Source organism: Ixodes scapularis, unplaced genomic scaffold, assembly GCF_016920785.2.
Source record: "Ixodes scapularis isolate PalLabHiFi unplaced genomic scaffold, ASM1692078v2 PGA_scaffold6__148_contigs__length_123643588, whole genome shotgun sequence".
Classification (NCBI taxonomy): Eukaryota; Metazoa; Arthropoda; class Arachnida; order Ixodida; family Ixodidae; genus Ixodes; species Ixodes scapularis.
The window spans coordinates 27959508-27979924 of NW_024609881.1; the positions used below are offsets into that span (position 1 = coordinate 27959508).

The following is a 20417-nucleotide window of genomic DNA, read 5'->3' on the forward strand; positions in this document are numbered from 1 at the left end:
ACCGAGTACCACAAGGAGTAACCTCGGAAATAGACCACGAAGCACCTGAAATCCGAGCCAGTTGCTGCTACCAGGAAAAACCAACGGAATTCGGTCTCCTGTCAGAAAATCTGAAGCTGACTAAGCCAACAATGACAAACCTGTAGCAGCAAATCGTGTCCCCTCACACCATTGTTTGCATGCCCGTCGCAAATCACACTCCGACGCTTTTTCACGTAAGGTGTATGAAGACGTCAAGGACTGGATTGAACAATATGACAGTGTCGCCCGCCACATTGGGTGGACAGACAACCAGCTCCTGCAGAACCTATACTTCTCATGGAAGAAACTGCCGGCGCTGGACTGAGAACCATGGATCCTCCTTAACGTCATGGGAAGTTTGCAAGATCGAGCTGAAGTGCACATTCGTCAGCCAACATCAACGAGAGAGAGCCACATTCTTGATTCTGTCCAGGACACTGCCCCAATGAGAGCGCCACCGCACTCGTGGAGGATGTTTTGCGCTTGATCGAGCGCCCACCCCCCCCGCCGACCTTGATGCTACAGAAGACAAGAACGTAAGAACCCCATGCCCCTCACGTGAGGGACAACACCTTCGGCAGCCTTGTCCGCAACCCCCCAACAACAGTCGAAGTGTTCATATCACTGAGGCTTCCAACATGGAATGTGCACTGCATGCCCGAGCTTGCCACTATGAACAACTTCCTGGCGTCTCGACACTCGAGTTGTCCAGCTACTACTTCGACGCCAGCCTCCCAGGCATCCACGACATCATCCACGACGTTGTCTGGGAGAAGACCAGGAAGCTACTTCCTGCCATCAGTTGCCCGGCTTTTATTTTGATTGCCGAGATTGTTTCGGAACAAGTTTGACAGGTATTTCAACCGAGACTTCTGCGAGCGAAGCGGCATCTGACAAACCAAGGGCAACTTACGCCACAATGGCACGACGACCGCCACCGGCTGCCCCTTAGTATTCAATGCCAATTCAATGAGACACTCTAACGCCGAAGCATTCCCGACATCGTGTGTAGGTCTGTGCTCAACAAAGTACACCGAGGAAAACGTAGGTGATGCGAATGTGCGACCGAAAACCACTTTGCTACCACTGCATGAAGCCGACCATGTCTACCAAAGCAGCCCGTACCAATGAATTGGTCGGCGAGGGTTCGTGCCAAACGACCCTCGATTACGTCTCGAGGAGCGACCACGGGAGATTAAGGATTACCTTCGGCGACCTTTATCCCTGATGCCAAAGGTGCTGAATCGAAGATTCTGAATCCCTGATTACCCCAAAGCTCCTCATGTCCATCACCTCAACAAGAGGTAAGCACGACAAAGCAGGTGAGCGGCGATGCAGTGACAGTGGATTTGGTGTCGGTTGTCGTCGAAGGACAATACCTAAAAATTTGCTGACACCAATTTTCTGTGTCCACTCCACGAAGCACACAATTTTCAACTTTGAGGAAGAATGCCCCTGAGTGACTTGAAGGAATAGAATGGTAGGTTGCTCTCAAAAGTGAACTGCAAGCATCACCAGACTTGGATAGCAAACAAAAATTGTTGCCAGCTTTCAAGTCAACTGTACAGAAAAAGGCACAGCCACGTAAGCAATACATGCCCGAGCTTGCTACATTGACGCCGAAAACTACCAGGGAAATTTTCGGATTAGAAGCCAGCCCTGCAGCTTCAGTGCATCAGACGTCAGTGGCCGCACATGACGTATGATTACAAGACAGCATCAGTCTGTCAAAGTTGCCACTCGACCAAACTGAACACCGACGTGCCAGGAGCGTCATCCGACAAGGTCCACAGGTACTACGACTGAACGCCTGACACGAGACTGTCGCAGAAAGAACTCGTTATGGAACCATTTACTAAGAATCAATAATTATGTAATCAAGTGGAAATAAACATATTTGATACACTAACCAGATAAACATATTTCCGCTTGCCTTCATGCCTTGAGAGTCTACACACCGAGAATTGTGTCCACTGCACGCTCTGAACCTTACGAGGACACTCGCTTCTCTGACCCTTCAATATTAATTAAGGGGTCATACCAGACTGGCAGGCTTCTTACAAGGGGCTGCACTCGTTCAACCTTTCCTGAACATGTGGTTCATCCGAAAACCAACTCCAGTGATGTGAAAATGTTATTTATTAATTTATTCCTTCCAGGGGCCTTCGTAGGCATTGCAGAGAGGATACTTAAAACTACACACATGATAATAGCATTAAAGCACACTGCTGTAACTTGTTAATTGGAAAAACAAACACACCTCTGAGCACATAGCTTAATAGTATGTGTTGATGCATTGTTATATAGCATGACACTTCCTATATGTATGACCTAATAGACCCTTTGCAGAACCTTATCAAGGAACACAACCGTCACTATTTTTTTCGGCGTAAAGCACACGAATGGGCCCCAGTTCATGTCGAACGCTAATGCAGCATTCGAGTCCAATAGGTGCTGAGCCGAATTCACAGGGATGGCGGACATAACCTTCTTGTCGAACAAATACCCAAAGTATGAAAGCCTGGGGTAATTACAGTAGAAGCTACTGTAATTTGTTTCATCAGAATTTGGCAGACGGCAAAGGCTACAGTCTCGGTGAGTCAATACACACATTGGAGAGAGGCACATGACAGCATATCAGTGCTCGCCTGCACAGATTTGTCACACACCTTCGCTTCGTCTCTCTGATTGGCTCGAGGGGGCTGTGGTGGTTGCCCTTTTCCAGGTTACAATGATACGAAGTATAGGCAACCCACACTTTTCAAAAAGGTCTATTGAAGAGACCGAAAGGGTTGGTAGTCAACATTTTTCAACGAGACTGCTCTCCAGGCAAGGGATGAACACAAATATGAATAATCTTATCCAGGTAATTAGAACAATTAAATAATTGACCGACTAATACAATGCACTCTTGATGGAAAAGAGTATTGCTGCAATAAATCCTACAAAACAGAAAAAATGCGCAGTTAATCTATGCATGCATCAAAACAGTTGTTCTTATAGCAAGTCGAATAGCTTTGAAGCAGGTGCCTGCAACGATTTATTCTTCCCCATACTCAATAAAACGCCAACCTCGTAGCTGAAAATAAGGGTGCACTTCGCACTCACACACACACACACACAAAAAAAAAAGGAAGAAAAGCGATCGAATGTAGAATCGTGGATTAGCACAAAAGAATCGCAGGAACTTCCTCGCTAAAAGTTGCTATGGTTGTTCGGTGACGGAGGGCTGAAACAACTTCCCTTAGGCCCTAACGCGACGTATACATTTCGCGTAGATTCTCAGATATTTCAACGTTCAAACAAAGCTAAGAGAATGCGAAAATTTCATGTTAAAAGCACTCAAAGTTCTATCGGTCCTCGGACACATCCCGGAATCCGAGCACCGGTACGGCGATGCTGTCTCACAGGCGTTAATATCCAGATGATCCAGAGCGATCTTGCACAAAAACGGTATAAAGTCTCATTCCTTCATATTTTCACATTATACCTGCGTCAGATAAGCACGAAGAAGCCCGAAGTCGTCGGAAAGCAGCTGCACATCACGGCTACCGCGCACCGAACAAACTCGCATCCGCCAGCTCTGGGCGCTGCCATCTTACCCGTGACGTCACGGCTCTTGGGAGGTCACGTGACGAGTGGTCACATTTGCGTAAAATATGGCGGCAACCGGGGGGGTGCCACTTCCGAACTTCCGGTTTATCACTCTAAGCCCCTCTACCTCGTTGGTGGCAGCAGTACTTACGATCAACACGATGAAAAGACTGTACAGGGTGACGCGACTTCCGTTAGGGATCTCAGCAGCGCCCGCGATTTTTAAGAGGAAGATAGAAACGTCACTCGCTGGTATAGACGGAATAAGCGTCCACCTCGATGACATCCTCACCAGTGGAGCGACCAAGGAACAAAACGCTGAACGCATGGGACAAGTGCTATCCTAGCTAGACAGCGCCGGTCTGACGCTAATGGTATATTCGGCTGGTCGTTTTTCGGCCTCTTGGAGCGCTCTGAAAAGCCGGTGTGCATTCGGCTGGTCGATGACAGGCGCTCCAAGTATATTCGCCTGGTTCTTTCGGAGCGCTCTCGAAGCTCCGACTCTCGCCGGCCTCCGAATCGGAGCGGTTTGAGGCGCTCTGACTTGGAAGTGGGAGCGCGCGAGAGATCTGGGGTGCTATGTTGCGCTTTTTGGACTCCTAGGAGACTAGGGAGAAGGAAGTGACGTCAACGACACAGCAAACGCAGATTGGGTGTTGATTTCGTTTTCTTCTGTCAACATCCAATCTGCGTTTGCTGTGTCATTAACGTCACTTCCTTTTCCCTAGTCTCCTGGGAGTCCAAAAAGCGCAACATAGCACCCCAGGCTGCCGACCGGTCATGTGACTCCAGCCATTCCGCCATTTTCCTTTTGTGTCAGAAGCGGATGGGGAGAACGCAGCTACTCCGCAAAAAGAGGGCTGCGAAAAACAGCCGTCAGTCTCGACGCCGTCACCGTTGTGTTGTGCTCCCCGAATTAAGGTGAAATGTCGTTGAAACGAAGACGTTTAATGTTAGTGGTAGCACCGCCAGTGCTGCTGGCGACGCTAGCAGACAGCGACAACACCAGCAGCTCGGACTACGACGACGAGGACCGTGTTTGCGAAGCGAAATTTGCCAAGTTGTTTGACGCACCTTGTACCTAACGTTGCCTTGTACCAGCATTGCCTTGTACCAACGTTGCCTTGTACCAACGTTGCCTTGTACGGTGCCCAAGGTCAAGGCCTACGTTTTAATAGTGCGAACCTACTCGGACAAAGCGGTAAGTACAAAAGTGTGAGGGTTTTCAAGCTGTAATGTTGTCTTTTTTTTATAGTTTCGCAGGAACTTCCGCTTGGCACGGCTGGCTTGCGATGACCTTATCAGCGTCCGCGTTGACGGTTTCCATTTTGCAAGGATTTACGGATGGATGGATCACTGAATACTGCTCAACCCTTTGAATCCAAAGAGCAAAAGTTTTGCTAGAGGGCGGCTCGCGCCGTCCTCTAGCGGAACGGCGGCTAAGCGTGGGAATACGTAAGCTGAGGGACGTGTCTGAGAATGTGCATGTGGTTGTGTGCACCATTCCAGAAGTTCGGGGCAGTCCGGGTTAACGGAGAGGAGGGTTGTCGAAGCCAACGGAGTAATTAAAGGTATGAGTCGACAGCTTCGGTACGACGTAATGGAAGTAAAAAGAGAAGTGTACGAGGCTGGCTCCCGCCCTTTTGCAGATGGCATTCACTACAGTGAGGCCACGGGTTACAGGGTGGGGCATAGGATGGGCCGCACGGTGACTGCTTTTTTGGGGGGCCGAGGGCCCTGGGGGCACTGAAGTAACTGAAAACCCAACAAAGTCAGGAGAGGCACCCAGGGTTAAAAAGAGGAGAAAATGTAAGAAAAGGTATAAAAAAACAGCACAATCAGACATTGGATATATTAACATGCAGGGTGGTAGAAATAGGTTAAAATGGGAAGAGGTAGAGGAGCAACTGGGTGATTTCAGATAAGATCGACCAAAGGGTGGCTGGTCGACATTTTTAAATCAACTGATGTTTTTATATGACATTGTCTAGTGTCTGGTATAAACGAGTCCACACTTAGTTTTGACCAGAAAAAAAAATTGGAGACAAGAAAAATCGTAAGGCAGGGAGAGGTGGACAGTTGCAATAACGCGCACTGATGGAGGGGGCATGTCTGAAAGTGAATAATTAAAACAATAAAATTAGGAGAATTTTAAAACTTTTTACAAACAAACTATGGGTACAACTTGCTTGTAATATAAAGTAATAATATTTATTAAAAATTTATTTAGTTTTCTAAAAAATTGCCAAACATGCCTGCTCGAACGACAAATGGCAAACTTTGGAAATCTGTGTCTCATGAAATAATTTAATCATTATTACATAACTTGCAGACATTATTTTACTAATATATGGCTATTATTGAAAAAATAAATAAGGTATCTGAGTGACACAATAGTTACAATATATTTAGGCAAACATGGGAAAAAAATCAAACAAAGAAAAATTCCAATGCGAATAAAAAAAAAACACCACCTTCGATTTTTTTTTAAATTTGGGTACCCTGTTATACTCTATTTCGGCATTCATTTCTATTAAAAACATATTGCATCATTGCACTGTGAAAGAAGAAACAACTCCCCAAAGTAAGGTCCTTTTTCAAAGCCTACACTTAGCAGTGTCCTATACAAGAAGTGACTCTGAGTTCCAGTTTCATGAAACTTGCACAAATCTTTTATATACATTTATTCAGATGAGGTCATTGATAAAAAGAGCGATCGGTCACACAGTAAAAGGGAGGAGAAACTATATACAGCATTTTACATAAGCGTACAAAGTGGTATCATATTAGAGACTAATGATTTGAGAAAAGATGATGCAGTGTGAAGCTGTACCTTCCGGTATATTTTACATCTAGAGTAAAATAAATAACTTTACTTCCACACACAAAAACAAAGATATAATAGTAAGATATTTAGGTTGGCTGTGTATTTATGATTACAAACAATTTCAGGTGACGGATGCCATAGTGCCTAACTGGAGCAGCTTCGATGCTCTCGGTGTATGAATGAATCGTGGCAAGCCGATATATGTTATCCTGCTCGAGGATAACATTTTGGGATTTTTTTTATAGTGATCAGATAAAAATTATTAGTAACCACCAACAAAAACAGTAGGTTAAATACCCCGTGAAGAAAAATGGGATAAATAAGATGTCCCTGCATTCAAAATGAGCAGTCCTTGGGAAATCAAATTCGGCACTTTACGCTAAGGTTTTCCTCGCTGTACCCATTTAATAAAGTTGCTTCCCAGCAGATCCCACTGTCCGTGCTACATATACGTCACAGGTCCCTTCTGTTGATGACTTGCTGAGCCGCCACGCGTGCCAAGACTGAATGCCAGGGAAGGCGCGCACCGTCAGCCACTCTTCTTTTTTTTGTTCACGATACCGAACAACCTCATTTTCGTCCAGATATACAAGATGAACGCCTTTCAGTTTCTTTGATAGAACGCTCACCATTGTCCTGGCCGTCTGAATTGCGCTTACTGAACGTCCTCTCAGGTTGTTCAGCGTGGCCTGGTGCTTCACGAGTCCGCCAACTCCGTCACATGCATTTTTCCCATGTCCAGATGCAGAAAATAACCACTGGGCTTGTGGGCAATCGTCCTTTGCAAATTGGTGAAGCTGGTAGCGATTCTTGAAATGACTGGCGGCGCCGTCACTTACGAACGTCACGTACGAGTATACCGCAACGTTGTCTTCAACCCACTCGTTCACTTTTTCTAGAGCCAAGCAAGCGTGAGCGGCGTCGTGTCACAGGTCCTCACTGATGATGGCAAAGCTGTTTGTAGATTTTCTTGTCGTCACTACACATGTAAATATCGAAACTAGTTTTTTTTTCCAGTGTTATGCTTGCACTTCGTCAGGAAGCACGATGGTCCAGTTTTCAGCAAAGTCAAAATGAAAGACAATGCTCCCGCGTTGCATGCACTGTTTTTCATCGTAGATCGCTTTACCTTGCGTTTGCCGGATATGGTTGTGAAGTACCCAACTTCCAACCGTCACTTGGATGACTTTTAGGAAAGTCTCAGGTTCCAAAGTTTTTTTCACAAGGTCGCCGGACTCCCATGTTGCAAGCACAATCTCTTCATCCTCCGGGATATAAAGTTTCTGGAGTGTAAGAAACTGGCCTTTTGGGCAGTGATCACAGTCTCCTTGAAGGCACAGTTCTGTTGCTGGGTCGCACAGAAATGCCGAGTTCATTTCACCAGTGTTGAATGTTGAGCCTGTAACGTTCTCAAGAGCGGCAATACAAAAATAATAATTGGCGCAGCGCACACAAACGCACACTTCCTGGTGTGGAATACATTGGACCCATCTAGGGCGCAACGAATAAAATTTCGTTAGCCCAACGCCGGAATCGGGATGCTTGTCTTTGTATATACGGAAGGCCTCTCGTATTGAGCGTGTCATGAAGCGCTTTGGCACGAACGTTTTCTCTCCGTTGAGCATGACAGAGATGACGTCCTTCTGGTTGGGACTTTGGCGCGAACATTGTAGCTCGTCTTTCGTGAAGTACTCTAGGGCAGCAGACAGGTTCTCAGGGCTCACCTTGCACCTCGTGTAAGGATCCGGCTCATACCACACGCCATGCTTTTCCTTGAGTTTTCGGGATTTACTGATGAGGTACATTGAGGCCTGTGGAATCATCTTTTGAACCTCAATCTTCGTAGTTGTCCACCCACTCAGTGCATGTGGAGCATGTTGGTTCGGACGACCCCGATGGTGCGTCCCTGTCGTACGCAATACGTAGCCTTGAGCGTATATTCTTGACAGCAACCTGCTCCAGTTCTGTCTGCTTTCTCTTGACATAGGCAGGCCTGTCCCGACTTCTTACGACGCTTGGTTGTCTCAGCGGCGACACATCTGTAGGTAGTATGCTGCGATTTAGATCTTCAGTTGCTTCTTCAGCTGGCACAAATATGTCAGGGCACTGCTCTGAGCTTCGCATCGCGATCTGCTTAGTGATGTGCATGAAGCAATGGTAGCATAGGTAGTCCGTCGCACTCACTTTGGTGGAACAGTCAGGCGGAAGAATTTGCTTCAACGAGTTTAGGTCCAAATCGCCAACACTTCGAAAATTCCGCTGCTTTGGTAAAGTCTTTTTGTGTTTGCAAAAGTAATCTGCACAAAACACTCGTTCGGAGCTCCAGGACGTCTTCATAATGTATACATAAATAATAGAAATTAAACCCCAACTGATGGCATATAATTGCCAAGTGAAAGAACTACTGGGTGCACAAGTGACAAGTCCGAGGCTGAGGAGCTCACTCACTGCAAACGTACATTTGAAAAGAGAGGTCACAACTGAGGCTGTCGGCAAAGCTTGATCCACGTCAAAGGAAGAAAGAGGGAAAGTCTCCAGACAAAAAATTGTGCTCAGCGGCCTTCGAAAAAGACTTTCCGGAATCGCACTGTCGTCCCTCCACGCGCTGATATGAAAGCACCCGAGCTTCTACCACGTGGTTCATGACACAGCCTGAGCCATGTCGGCGACCGGTTCGCGAGGGGTTGGCGGTGGGGTTACGTTGATGGTCACTCGGAGTAGCCCTTGCTGTACTGAGCTACCGCCTGCAGTGCCTTATCGCCGGCTGGTGTCAACAACGAGAACACACACACCCTGTCTACACCAAAACTACAAGCGTTCACTGCACACGCGTCGCCGCCGCTTTTAAGCTTTTGTGAAATTGCTTTCTTTTGCCGCGGAGAACCGCCTTATCTTAACTACGCGCCTGAAATCCTTCCAGGCGGGCGTACACAATATCAAGCGTTTCGAGAAATGCCCGTGGAGTAGAACTATGGGAAAATTCGGAGCCCGCGATGTCGATATCGTCGCCGTTGTGTTAGTACGCCGTCGCGTACTGCAGTCCCCCGTTGGGGGAGGGGGGGGGGGGCGGTCTTACTACGATAACATGGCGACAGCGTTTACACTCTATGTATTTACGCGAGGCTCGAGTATTTGGGGATAATGCTGCCGGTTGGTGTGCCCCTTTGTGCCTGATATTATCGCCCGTGACGCCAGCGAGTGAGATGGCGACAGGCATGACTGCTCAGTAAACAGGCGTCGGCGGCCATGTTTTGCTGGTTGAAACGAACCGCCTTGTCCTTGACAGCGAGCGGGGAAATGCGAAAAAAAGATTGTATCGGCCGTTTTGCCAGAACTAGCGACGAGTGTCGTCTGCGGTTTCCGGCAACTATTTTGCCATAATCGTGAGCTTAGCGAGGAAATAATTTTTGCTAGCCACAGAACACTACCACGCAGAAAGGGAATGCTTGAACATGTTTTTGTTCTGGATATATATCAGGGATATATATGAGAGAGAGAGAGAGAGAGAGAGAGAGATGAAGGTAGAGCGGAAGAGGGAATAGCATATAGTGTCGCAGGAGAATAAAGTAAACAAAGTTCCTAGTGGCCGATGGCTGCATGATCTTTTCTCGGATCACTAGTCCGTAATATGATACCTCTTTGTACACAGTAGTTTCTCCTTAATTTAAGTGTGTGAACGATTTCTTTAGTTATCATTGGCCTCATCTGAATAAAAATATATAAAAGATGTGTGTTGGTTTCATGAAACTGGAACTCAGAGTCAGTTCTTGTATAAAACACTGCTAAGTGTAGGCTTTGAAAAAGGACCCTACTTTGGGGAGTTGTATCTTCTTTCTCAATAAAATGATGCAACATGTTTTTAATGGAAATGAATGCCGAAATAGAGTATAACAGGTTACCTAAATTTAAAAAAAATCGAGGGTGGTGCTTTTTTTTTATTCGCATCGGAATTTTCTTTGTTTGATTTTTTTCCATGTTTGACTAAATATATCCTGACTATTGTATCACACAGATACCTTAGTTATTTTTTAAATATTAGCTATATATTAGTAGAATATTATCTGCAAATTATATCATAATGATTAAATTATTTCATGAGATACAGACCTCCAAAGTTTGCCATTTGTCGTTCGAGCAGGCATGTTTGTCAATTTTTAGAAACATAAATAAATTTTAAATAAATATGATTACTTTATATTACAAGCAAGCTATACCCATAGTTTGCGCCTAAAACGTATTAGAGTTCTCCTAATGTTATCGCTTTAGTTATTCACTCTCAAACGGGGCCCCTCCATCAGTGCGCGTTAATGCAACTGTCCACCACCTCATGCCTTACGATTTTTCCTATCCCCAAGTATTTTTTCTAGTCAAAACTAAGTTTGGATTCGTTCATACCAGACACTAGACAATAACATATAAAAACATCAGTTGATTTGAAAATGTCGACTAGCCATCCTTTGGTCGATCTTATCTGATTTGTGGAAACACACCTCAGAGACATGGAGCAGCCACCTTGCAACCCTGACTATGTGTGGGAAGAATGCAACAGAATGGAGGGAACGAGGAAGGGAGGTGGAATTGGAGCATTTATTAAGAAGAATATGAACTTTCAAAGGATCAGAAAGGAGTGCGCTGAACATTTGTGGCTGAAAGGTAAAGTCGCTGGGGAATCAACAGTTCTTGGAGTTGTTTACTTATGGACAGGGACAGGTGCTAAAGAGGAAAACAGAAAAATTATTGATTGCATATCAAGAGACATTAGTGAACTAGGGGAAGGCTCAGAAATAATTATTATGGGAGACATGAATGCCCATATTGAGGGTCTGGATGGGTATACGGACTCAACTGGAAGCATATTACTAGAGCTGGTGGAAAAGCATGAGTTAGTTTTATGTAATACCAGTCAGAAGTGTGACGGGCACATAGCTTGGGAAACTGGCAATCTGCATTCAACTATAGATTACGTACTCATGTCACACAAGATATATGCTAAGTTACAAGTAATGAAAATAGATGAAGAAGGTTCTAAAAGTCTTGGTAGTGATCACAAACGTATTAAGCTGAATTTTGCCAGAGAAGTAAATGCTGAAACTAGACAACATAATTCAAAGCAAACTTTCTGCAGCGACAAAGAGCTGGAAATTGTTGTGGAAAGAATAGAGGCAGCAGTTTCAGGGCAATGGTATAGAAATTGGACCTATGAGAGCCTAACTAGGCTTTTTGCTCTAGAGCTAGACAAAGTTCAGATTAAACGAAAGGGGAAGCAAGGACATAGACCAAAAAGCTGGTGGGACAAAGAAGTGAAGCAAGCGATACAAAAACCTCAGGAAGCCTCTAGAGAACACAGATATTCCAAGCGCAGTGGGAAGTCCGAAACGGAAATAAAAAGAAAATGGGATAATTTTATAACATGTCGCCGAGAGGCATCCAGTTTGATCAATGCGAAAATTCAGAGAAAGGGCGAGGAATGGATGAGTAATGTAAGTAAGAAAGATAGAAATGCTGCCAAGAAGTTTTGAAAGCACTTGAACTCACTCGGTGAAACGACGCAAGCTAGACAGAGGTTCATACTCTCGCTTCAGGGAGATCAATTAGAGGGAGACGATGCGATACAATATATAGGAGCAGTGATGGAGGAGAAATTTAGGGAACGGGTACATGTGGAAGATAGGAGAATCGAAGGAAGTAGCAGTCCAGTTTGTGACATCGCGGATTTTGGACAAAGAGAATGGGAAAAGGTGGAACAAAGAGTCCCTAGTGGCACGTCGACAGGCACAGATGGTATCCCTATCAAGCTGGTGAAGAATTTGGGTCCTAAATCTAAGGAAAAACTAAGGGAGGTAGTGAGTAACATGATAACAAAAGGAAATATTCCAGATGAATGGAGGCTTAGTAGGATGAGTATGATATATAAGGGAAAGGGAGATAAGTCTGATATTAGGAATTATTGTCCCATAACCGTGACACCGGTTATTTACAGGTTGGTAATGCAGATTATAAAGAACAGACTGGAGGAATGGGTAGATTGCGAGGGCATACTGGTCGAGTTACAGAACGGGTTTCGGAAACGAAGAAGGTTGGATGACAATTTATTTTCTCTTACACAGTGCATAGAAATAGCGCAAAAAGAAAACAGACAGCTCTGGCGGGCATTTCTGGATATCAAGGGTGCCTATGACAATGTGGACCAAAGGAACCTGTGGGACATAATGGAGAGCTTAAACCTAGATGAAGGACTAACAGCACTATTAAGGAACATTTACAAAGATAACAAGGTGATTATAACATGGGAAGGAAAGGCGACAGGGAAAATAGAGATAAGACGAGGCCTTAGGCAGGGGTGCCCGTTATCACCTTTGCTGTTTATGTTGTATCTCAGAGGATTGGAGGATAGACTAGAGAAGAGTGGGCTTGGATTCAATCTTTCTTACAGTAAGCTAGGCCAAAAAATTCAGCAATCCTTACCGGGATTGATGTATGCGGATGATATCGTACTAATGGCTAACAACAGGACAGAGTTGCAGGAATTAATGAGCATCTTGGTAGGGAAGGAGAGGAATTAGGTTTAGAATTCAATAGCGAAAAATCAGCAGTCATGATTTTTAACGAGGATGAAGTTGAGAGGCTGAAGATACAGAATATTACAGTTGGGAGAGCTAGTAAATACAAGTATCTAGGAGTATGGATATGTGATGGTGCAGAATATCTCAGAGAGCATGAAAAGTATATAATAGGTAAGGGCAACAGAAATGTAGCTGTAATGAAGAATATAGCACTTTGGAATTACAACAGGTATGAGGTGGTGAGAGAGATTTGGAAAGGGGTCATGGTGCCTGGCTTGACTTTTGGAAACGCGGTGCTATCCATGAAATCCGAAGTGCATGCGAGACTAGAAATAAAACAGCGCGGAGTAGGTAGACTGGCTTTGGGGGCACATTGCAAAACGCCAAACCAGGGAGTACAAGGAGACATGGGATGGGCGTCATTTGAGAGCAGGGAAGCGGTGAGCAAGATAGAATTTGAGGATAGGTTGAGGCAAATGGATGGGGAGCAATGGGCACGAAAGGTTTTCAGCTATTTATACATGAGGAGTGTAGACACAAAGTGGAGACAGCGCACTAGGAAATTAAAAGGAAAGTTTTTGGGCTATAGCGAAGATACGGAAGAGCAAGTCTTAGTTAAGAAGAAAGTTAAGGCCACAGAAAGAGATCGGTGGCTAGAGGGAATGCAGACAAAGACGGCTCTGGAAAGCTATAGAAAAAACAAAACAGTTATTGCCAAAGAAAGCCTTTATGACAATTCTAGGGGAAGCTCATTGCTGTTTGAGGCGAGGACGGGTGTTCTGCGAACCAGAACATACAGAGTGAAGTACCAGGAAATGGATACAGAGTGCACTGCTTGTGGAGAGGAGGACGAGACGGCTGAGCACTTGATACTCTACTGTAAAGGGCTTCACCCTATGCCCACCGAAGACAACCTAGATTTAATAAAGTCATTGGGTTTTAGAGACAGCGAAGGGAGAGTGGATTTCAAGACTGTACAGATTACCAAGCAAAGATTAAGTGAATGGTGGCAGAAATCGAGAGAAAACTAGGTATTTTCTTATTCACTGATGGCAAGGGGGTTTCATAGCCTCACTTTCTTTGCACTGCGGAGTGAATATAGATTTCACATTTAAATATTCTAAGCTTAAATGGTAAAACAAAATGGCTAGGTGGCGTAAGCTACCGCCCGATCCAAAGGGCTCAGCCGTATTCATCCATCCATCCATCCTAGTGGCGCACGCCACCCTCTATCCACTCGGCTTGCCGCTCTGAAAAGTTGAAGAGCGTTCGGCTGGGCGCGCCGATTCTTTCGCTCCGATGCGGAGGCGCTCCGGGATCTGGTAGCTACGACTCGGATGATTAGAGTGCTCGAAAGTAACAAGTGAATATACCATAAAAAAAAAAAAAAGACAAATCTCTGTGATCTTTGAGCGCGCGAACTCGTAGAACTGCGAGCGGCTGATGGCGCAAGCCAGACTTTGGCGTCCTGGAAAATACACCACCGAGTATTCGGGCTGCAGTGTCTTCTCACCTCTTCTCACTACGCGGATACGACAAAACGTTACTATTACAAGAGGCTCTTTGGAAGCCCGCCTCAGCGCCCGCTTCAGCGTCCGCTTCAGGCCAGCGACCAGTAAGGGTTTCTACGTTTAATTTGAAACTATCACCTAACGATTCAATTTTCAGTTAACTAAAAATGTGCTGAGAACAGTACCTGTTGGTAGAAAGTTGAGAAGAAGCCTTCTAAAGTGACACCCTTTGGCTTTGGCGCTTTAGCTCCACAGTTCTCCAAGTGCGGATAGTGGTGGATTATAATCCGCACTGTCCGCACTCCGAGTGCAAAAACTTTGGATTCTTATCCGCCAAGTGCGGATTGTGTTGGATTCTTATGCGCACTCTCCGCGAGTGCAGCACCGGCAGCACCGGACGGCCATCTTGCATGTGGCGAAATCGTGTTTACGCTAGCGTTGCAGAGGCCATGGCAGACGCTGGCAGCAGCGTGCTGAAGATACGGTTTCTACTCGTTCGTCGTCATTCGCCGAAGAAGTATTTTAAAAAATTGTGTAAGCGGTGAGCCTTGCCGTTGAGAACACGTAGAAATACTTACGAAACCGCAGTGCGACAGGAAAAGGCACAACTTGTCGAAAGCAAGCCTTCGCCGGCTTCGCGGCGTAATCAAGGCATCCTTGGCATGCCGAATTGCTGCGTTTCTGCGCCTTTGCACCCTTGGATACCTGGGTTCTGGGGGTCTGCGAATCCCTGCCGCATTACACAGCAAACCCGGCCAAAAAGCATTTTTTTTTTTTTTTTAGTTTGAGAAGAAATGTTTCAAATTTCGGGTGAGTTTTCTCTTGTGTATGCCAATGAGAGTAGTCTACCTCACATTAGCCCTTAGTTATATTACTTAATAAAACATCATCATAATAGCCCCTTCCACTGGCAAATAGCGAGCGCTAGGCGCGCGCTCGCCGAGCGGATTCTTGTTTCCCTCGCGAAATGAGAGCAATCTCTCTGTGTGCCGCTTGTAGATCTGGAGCCAGTGGGGCGCTCGCCGAGCGGCTCCAACCGCTCCGTGGAAAAGTGGCGGAGCGCGTCGAGCGATCCGGAGTAGTTCTTCGCGCAGCCTTTTTCGGAGGAGTACGATCTGTAGTCGTCTCTCGCAACGTATCAGTTTCGTTATCGACATTCCCGCGGGGGAGTGAAGGAGTTTCGCGGCTTTTTTGTTTCGATTGCTTTCGTTCCCCTCGTCATTACCGACTCGCCCGAGCATACTGCGGCGATGACATCGTTGCAGTTAATTTCAGGAGGTATAATAAAACGCAGTGACAGCGTCGAAGATACCTGCTTAGCTCCAGCTCGAGTGACGACCCGTGGTGACGACTTTTGCCGAGTTGTTTGGATGGCCAGCGAAGAGGCCTAAGATAACGCGCTGCGTCGAAGGCGTTGTGCGCGCCTATTCGGATGAAGAGCTAGGTATGTCGTTTGTTCGCTTTGTTGTTTCTGTAATGTAATTGGAATAATTAGAAGACAACACGGCCAAATACTCCGCAGATGGAAGTCGCCTTCGGAGATGACGATTGCTTTATGGCATACGTGTTTGGTATTGCTTAATAGCATCTTACGGCTCGTACAAGTACTTCTAGTTGTCTTCATCGGGCATATATAACTGTAAGGAAAAATAAATTGTGTCTTAACATCGGGGTCACCGTTAATCAAGTAGTGAACAAACAATTTTTTTTTTGTCAAAGCATAAAGTTCCGATCAGACCTTCATGCTTTCGGCAAGATAGCAATGGGAAACGCAACTGTTCAAAAACGAGAGCAGACGCTCTGGAAGCGGTGGCGCTGGGAGCGTTACGCTCGATTTGCTCCGCAGCGCGTGCCACTGGGATGGATCACGTGACCGATCGCTCACGGAGGCCGTCCGCTCGATGACCGCTAGCGCGGAGTGCTCAGCATTTGCCAGGGGAAGGGGCTAGCCTATAACCTATACCCTTCGCTTCCCCTCAACACAAATGGGGTCCTTCATCATCTCCGCTGATCCACAGGGGGTTTGGGAAACATCAATGGTTCAGAACCACAGGTCGAGAGATATCGCGTCTCCAGCTCGCTGCTCGCCCTCCCGCGGCGGAAACGGGAAGCGCTCTAGTGAAGGTCCCCGATTCTCCTGCTCAGCGGGCATGGCGGAACTGCTCGCGATCATGGATCGCGAAATGTCATTTCCGAACGGAAACAACACTCTTTACTGTCCCAACGTAGTGTTACAGCCGGTATGGGATTGTACCCTACTGAAGAGTTTTAGCATTGCGTAGAGAAGCAAACGCAAAAGCTGTGCGTTTGCGCCTAGAGTTGCGTGTCCCACGTTGTGCGTGCGCCTCATCGCCATGCGCCAATCCAGTACCGCAATTTTGGGCTCCGCATAGGCGCTAACAAAAACACTCGCAACTGTTTCACCGGCTTCCACCGCAAATGCAACGTGCTGCAGTGAGCAGACGTGCAAGCAGGGTAGGCGTTCCTTCGAACTGGAAAGGCGGAGATCGGCAAAACGAAGGAGCGTAGAAATTAAAGTAAATAAATGTTATGAAAAAATTAATACGTAATTAAAAAACAAAAAATTTTTAATTTTAATTTTGGGGCATTTGGATTGGAAGGATTTGTCGGCGACTCTGTAACTCTTGCCGATTGTCAAAAGTCGCGATTTTGATAGCAAAATATGCTTTACCCACATTTAATGTAATTTTACATGAATTTCTCACATAAGCGAGAATGTTTCGATTGATTTTAGACTGTTTTTATTTTATAAATTGGCAATGAAAAATACTGTGTTTGGCACCGGTGAATATAATTAGCACTCTTTTGATTGTCATACTTGTTCGCGCGTTTGAGATTAGATCATAAGCAACAAATTATATTAGAGCTTAAAAATTGCGTATTAAAATATCTGAATTCTAATATTATTATTATTAACACAAATCACTGCTTCTATTGCAAAAATCTCGGTTAAATATTAACGGGCAGTATTTCTAAACTCAGTGTGCCTGACAAAGCAATCAAGCAGACCGCCAAGTTCTCTTTTAGAGAAAACTGCGGCCTTTGCCGCCGCTGTCGTTCCATGTGGACGAACATGGAAGCGGCCCAAGCGGGCGTCCCTGACGCTGCTAATACAGCACTGATCATAACTCCTGAGCAACGCCAAAGGAACGAAGCATCCTTAACGTCGCAACCAGATGATGGGCGCTCTATTTGTTCCGATCGTTCCATTGCATCGTCGACTACAGACATCAACTGTATGGAACAAGACGACGATACCGGAGGTCCGTATCAAGAAGTTAGATCGCGAAAGAGAACTCGGCGAAACAACTCCAACTCCAGCTCGGAGACAATAATCCAATCAAAAGCCATCGAAGAAGGGCTCACTGTAGTGCTCGTCCCTGCGGATACTGAGACGTTAATAACATCCCTCAGTAGCGTGAAGCTCTCAAGAGCTCTAGAAAACTGCTGTCCAGGGGGCATTCACGGGGTTCGTTTTAACAGCAGATTGAAAATCATCGCAGTTGACGCCAGAAATGGTGAAGCTACAAAAACATTGCTCAACTTGAAGGCTCTCTGTGGAATTCCGGTGAGGTCACACTCTCCACTGGCTGGAACAACGGTGAACGGAATGATTCAGGACGTCGACAAAGAGCTTTCTAATGAAGAGATCACCTCGCATCTCAGGTCCAATAATAAGGTTGGTGCCGTCCGAAGCCTAGGGAAGTCTAGCACAGTCAAAGTACCTTCCGGGGCAAGATTCTGCCAACCCATGTTCTTCTGGGTCATCTGCGCCATCCCGTCCATCCTTTTCAAGAAAGGCCCATCCAGTGCCTTAACTGCTTTGGATTCGGACATAAGCGAGTGGCCTGCAAACGCTCCAAAGAGTGTGAACATTATTTGTGGAAAACCACATGAATCAACGGATATCACATGTCAATCAATGCCTGCGAAATGTGTCAACTGCAGCCAAGAACACGAAGCTACAGCACGCTTCTGCTCGAAGCGAAACAAACTATAGATCCAGGTGTACTCAAAATCCAACTCGGTGGACTTTCATGTCGCCAAATCAGCCTTGGAGTACAATAAGCATGCACTTCCCGTAGATGGAATCTACTCGAGCTGGCAGCAATGCCGCGAAAGAACCGACGGTTACTGAACTCAAGAATTCAGGAGAGAAAGGCATGGAAAAAACTTGAAATGATGGGACTATTTCATCGCTATACACGACAGTCGTCAAAGAAACAAAACCGAAAAGTCACGCAACTCAAAAAGATTTCCAGGTTTCAAGTCCACACGACAAACAAAAAAGCAATATGCCGGCTGCATCAACACTTCAGGCATTCCAGACCTTTTCTGCACCCACCGCTCGGCCGCAACCCTGCCATTCGAAGGACACAAATGCGCAACCAACAACTTCCTTTGGAGACAGTTCACCTGAATGGATATCTTTTGTCAAGGCCGCAGTCAGGATCGCTCTCAGCCTACTTAAAAGCACCGAATCAACCTTTACAAAGACACTTACTACCATAATCCAAGCAGTGCTCCCTCTCCTTGAGGGATGCTAGGGTCATCTTCTACTCAAACTAAGGGTTTTACCACCAGAACTACCTCGGTGGTGTCCGCAAGAGCTACCATACCCGGCACGCCCAGTCGGGCAGACACCCTCAGTAGAAATGGCAGAGCCCGCCTATGGCAGAGCAACGCCGGGCGACCGTAACTAGAGTCTGGCAGTGGAACTGCCGGGGGTACCGCAACAAACGTGGGGCCCTAGCACAGTACATTGCCGGACTCGACAAACCTCCCGACATAATAGCACTCCAGGAAACAAGAACCGAGACACCCTCACTCTCGGGCTACAAGGCGCTGGTCCCTCGGATATGCCAGCGCATGGCAGTCCTAGCAGCAAACCGCATAAATGCACGCATGCACGAGCTCAACGACGAGAGCATAGACCACGTGCTTGTAGAAATCATTCCCGAAAAGCGCCACTGGCCCTCGTTTTTTATTCTCAACGTATACAGTCCGCCACGCAACAGGTACGAGGATTTTTGCAAACTGTTTGCGCGCGCGCCAAAACTTGCACAGAACCAACTCCTCATAGTAGGCGACTTTAGCGCGCCGCACACGGCCTGGGGGTACACTAGCTCCCTGGCCAAGGGCACCCGACTTTACCACTCCATCTGCCAACAACGCCTCTCCATCCTGACCGACCCGGAGCGGACGGTGGTCGGAATGGTCAAACCTCGAGGTGGACCTGGGAAGCGACCACGCCATAGCCCAAGTGGACATCGCCGTCTCGCCAGGAAAAAAGTTCCTCCGGAAGCAAGCCCTAGCAGACTGGGACAGGTTTCGCGCAGCACGCACGGCCACACACAGCGAGCGAGAGCACGAGGATGCTTCCCTTGCCAGCTGGACCGAGTGCCTGGTGTGCGACAAGAACACCTATACTGAAACTATCAACCTGACAACAGAGACCCCCGAGGTGGACAGGCACCTGCTCCACTTGTGGGAGGCGCGACACGGTCTAATCAAGCGCTGGAAGTGCCAGAAGCTAAACCGCAAGCTGAAGAAACGGATCGCGGCAATCACGGCGGAAGCGCTCGAGTACGCAACTCAACTGGCGCTTTCCAACTGGAACAAGTAGTGCATCGACCTCCAGGGAAAATTGGGGACCAAGGACGCGTGGCAGCTCTTGCGACACTTCCTGGACCCTAGCAAAACCAAATACAAAAACATCCAGAGCTTCCTGAAAATTGTGCGCGGCCAGCCGGCGTATAGACTTTCCATTTACCCAGTTTGGGGGGGGGGGGGGGGGGGGGGAGGTGCTGAGCGTTACCTTTTTGCCAGAACTGGACATTGAAGCTAGCGAAAGCATGCTGGGATTCTATTTCCCATGTA

The 20417-nt window shown here is 46.6% G+C and overlaps 1 pseudogene; it reads left to right on the top strand.

Moving 5' to 3' along the window:
* Positions 1-17610: 17610 nt before the first annotated feature.
* Positions 17611-19084, top strand: LOC121838452 (annotated as a pseudogene).
* Positions 19085-20417: the final 1333 nt, after the last annotated feature.